A 4,009-nucleotide genomic window follows, 5' to 3' on the forward strand; every position below is an offset into this window, starting at 1 on the left:
CTCTTGGTGGAGTATTGGAGGAGTGCATTCGTCGGGATTAGGGATATTATGTGGAGATCCGGGGTTTCAGGCGACTGAAGTGGTCTCTGCGGTACCTGGCCGCCTCTTAGTGGTTGACGGGTGCTGGTGGAGGGTTAGGGTAAGAATAATTGGGGTTTATGCCCCTGCAGAAAGGGCCTTGCAGGCCGCTTTCTTAAAAGATCTTGAGCCTTGGTTTTTTACCAACAGAGAGATTGTGGTGGGTGGAGATTTTAATATAGACATAGCAGATGCGCATGGGGGAGGAGCATGTGGCCTGAGAAATCTTCTACAACGGTTTAATCTGGTCGATTGTTTTCAGGAGTGTAGCCGGACGAGTAAAAACTTTACTTGGCAAAACAGTAGGGGTCATCGTCGACGGCTGGACTATGTTTTTATTACACTGAAATGTAAGATCAAGAAAGAACAAGTATTCCCAGTTTGGTTTTCGGATCATATGACTCTCTCGGTAACGCTTGATGTAGAAGGTCCAACTTACCAAGCCAGTTATTGGAAGCTTAATATTTCCATTTTAGAAGAAGTCGGGTATCGTGTTTTAATTTCAGATTTTATTGATAGTATCAAAAGCAAATATTCTGACTTTGCGTCTAAAACCGAGTGGTGGGAGCTGTGTAAAAAGACCATTGCGAGGCTCTCTATGGAATATTGTAAAAAGAGAAGGCTAAGGGAAAAGAGTGTTTTAGTTGCACTACAGAAGGATTTGGAGTCTTTATACGTAGCTTTTAACCGGGGCGGGGTCTTTCGGGCAGAAAAGGCTGCGGAGTTGAAAGCCAGATTAAGGGAGGCCTGGTTAAGGAAAGCTAAGGACTTCCTCTTCCGGTTGCAGGGGGTAGTTTTAGAAAACCAGGAGAGATGTTCAGCCCAGTTTTTTAGTTCTGTAAGAAGTAAGCAAGAAAGAGCACTCTTTACAGAGGTAAGAGATGCAAGTGGGGTGATCACAAGGGATTTGGGGGAAATGGTGGCATGTGGGACAAGATATTATAAAGAGCTTTTTGCAGAGAGTGCAGTCAATCGTGATGATTGGGAGGAATTCCTGGAGGATATCGAGAACATTCCGGACGGGTCTGATCTTGGGGGGGAGGTCACAGAGGCTGAACTTAAAGAAGCGGTGTGGGGCTCAAAAAAAGGTAAAGTCCCGGGGGTAGATGGTTTACCCATTGAGTTTTATTGCACATTTTGGGAGCAGTTGGGTCCCCTGTTACTCGGTGTTTTTAAAGAGATTTTAGCTGGTGGCGGTCTTGGGGCAACCATGAGGACTGGGATCATCACATTAATCTATAAGAAAGGGGAAAAATGTAATCTAGACAATTGGAGACCCATTCAATTATTGTGCTCCGATTATAAGATCTTGGCTAGGGTATTAGGACGCCGGTTACGCCGGGTGATGGGTGCAGTGGTGGGTGTGGATCAGACGTGTGGGGTGGAGGGTAGAAAGATTAGTTGGAACCTGCAACTGATTAGGGATGTGGTGGAATGGGTTGAGGATAGGGGGCTCCCTCTTAGTTTGGTCAATTTAGACCAAAATAAAGCTTTTGATAGAGTCCACCATGGGTTTTTATGGGAGGTTTTAAGGCGTATGGGGTTTGGGGATGTTTTTATTGGTTGGCTACAGGTTTTGTATAGTGGTGTGGGGGCTAGAGTTTGTCTTAATGGTAGTTTGGGGGAGTTTCTGTCTGTTCAGCGGGGAGTGAGACAGGGCTGTCCATTGTCCCCCCTGCTATACGTGCTTTATATTGAACCCTTGCTTAGACGATTTCGACGGGATCCGGTAATTGAAGGAGTGTTGGTGCCGGGGAGTAATGGGCTCCAGGTGAAAGTGGCTGCCTACGCAGATGACATCGCCTTGTTTTTAGTTACAGATCATAGTGTTTTAAGAGTGCTAGAGGTTGTCAAGGTTTTTTCGGCTGGGACAGGGGCTTTTTTAAATCTTAATAAGTGCACTATTAAGTATTTTGGGGTTTGGAAGAATAGGAGGGAGGCAGTCGGGGGTCTCCCAGTCGCTGAAGGGCCTGTCAAAGTTTTGGGAGTCCTGTTTCAATCTGAGAATTCGGCAAGGCTGAACTGGGAGTCTAAACTCCCCAAACTATATCAGAAGTTGGGTATGTGGAGACAGCAGACGCTCTCCCTAGGGGGGAAGGTTTTGGTGTTGAAAGCGGATATCTTGCCGCTTCTTTTATATCTGGCGGAGGTTTTTCCGTTACCGGCTTGTTTCAGAAGAGAGGTGGTAAGGGCTGTCTTTGGCTTTGTCTGGGGCAAGAGGTATGAGTATATCAAAAGGGGAGACATGTACAGAAAGGTGGAGGAGGGAGGGAGGGGAGTACCGGACATCCCTTTGAAGTTGGACTGCATTTTTGTTGCTCGTTCATGCACACTGTTAAATGTGAATGTGTCTCATCCGTGTCGGTTTTTCGCACTTTTGTGGTTATCGCATGCGATGCGCCACTTGGTGGTGTGGTCTAATACAACTCCTAAAGCGGAGAAGTTACCCTGGCATTACAGACACCTTGTGGGGTGGGTAAAGACGCACCCACAGGTCAGGAAGGAGAAAATAGCTTTGGATCACAGGCAAATGTACGAACTGATTAGAAAGGAGGAAAAACAGGCAGTAGTTGGGGTTGCACGGGAAGTATGGGTGAGAACTCAACCTCGGGGATTGGATAACCGATTTAAAGATTTAAATTGGTTTGGTGTGTGGGGAAGGTTACCGGTTAGGGAGATAATGGTTAAGCACAGACTGTCGCGACAGCCTTTGTGTCCTAGGCAGGGGTGCAAGGAAATTGAATCAATAAGGCATGCCTTTTGGGAGTGCGGTTTTGCGAGAGAAGTGTGGGGACAGTGTGCCACTCTGTGTTTTTTAGCCACAAGGGACTTTATTCTGACTTACGCACTTATTATGAAAGGGGTGCCGGGGGTTAGGAAATGGAGTGCTAATTTTTTGCTCTGGTTTGTAGTTAGCTTGACTAAATTCCATATTTGGGCATCCAGGGATGAGGTGGTTAGGCATGCCGTGTATCTCACGAGTGGGGAAGTGGTAGGGAGGATTAAAACAGACATCCGGACGCGAGTCAAAAGAGACATTGTGCGGTGGGGTTTTTCGGCCGCTAAAGAGAGGTGGAAGGGTTTGTGTTGGTTGACCTGACGGAATTCAGGCAAAAGGTCATAGGAAAGAAGGGGATCACCTGTATTTGTCTGTGTGTGAATTATGTGGATAGGATAGGTTTATGTTACGGATGTTAAACATTTTTGGCTGGAATGTAAATACTCGGGTATGGGAGGGGTGGTTTTGAATAAGGGCGGAGATTAGGGAAGTGTGGTGTTATATGGTAAATGATAGTGTTGTGGTATTTGTGTCTTTGGTGTAATGTGTGGTTCATGTGTTGTCAGTGAGTGTTGAGAATTGTTCCCTTTTGTATTCTTGTAATAAAAAAAAAAAAAAAAAAATCTGTTCTTATCAGTTTAATATCTGATACGTCCCCCATCGGGGGACCACATATTAAACGGATTTTTGGAACAGGGAGCTGGATCAGGAGCTTGCTCCGTCCTCTCCACGCATCGGCCCGGTATTGCAGCGCCTCCGGGAGCGGTGCACCACCTTCTCTCAGCGGTGAAAAGACAGACGTAGGTAGCTAGCTAGCTAGCGAGCGAGCGAGCGAGCAAGCGAAGTGGACTGGAGCTCCTTCTTCTCGGGTCTCGTCCCTCGTCCCCCATCTGTGTGTCTCTGTGTTCTGTCTCTCTCTCGCCCTCTCGGTTCCCGTGCTCCCTCTGTGCGCTTTCCCGCGTCTCGACTCTCTGGGCAAGCAGGCCGGCCCCCTTTTCGGCTCCCGTGCGTTTTCCCTCCAAAAAACTTAGGTTTTTCAGCCTTTTCCCAGGGAGGCAGGCGTGGCTTGCTTGCTTGCTTGCTTGCTTGCTTGCTTGCTTGCTTGCGTGTGTGTCCGTCCCCGTCCCTGCAGGCGGGCCCCTTTCGACAGCT

General features: G+C 47.5%; 1 non-coding gene across 1 annotated transcript; it reads left to right on the forward strand.

Moving 5' to 3' along the window:
- The first annotated feature begins 3,439 nt into the window (after window positions 1–3,439).
- On the forward strand, window positions 3,440–3,633 carry LOC148647460 (U2 spliceosomal RNA). Its single transcript, XR_015926885.1, has one exon. It is a non-coding gene; the product is annotated as a U2 spliceosomal RNA (small nuclear RNA).
- Window positions 3,634–4,009: the final 376 nt, after the last annotated feature.

This window comes from Lepisosteus platostomus, chromosome 15, assembly GCF_059453375.1.
Source record: "Lepisosteus platostomus isolate fLepPlt1 chromosome 15, fLepPlt1.hap1, whole genome shotgun sequence".
NCBI lineage: Eukaryota > Metazoa > Chordata > Actinopteri > Semionotiformes > Lepisosteidae > Lepisosteus > Lepisosteus platostomus.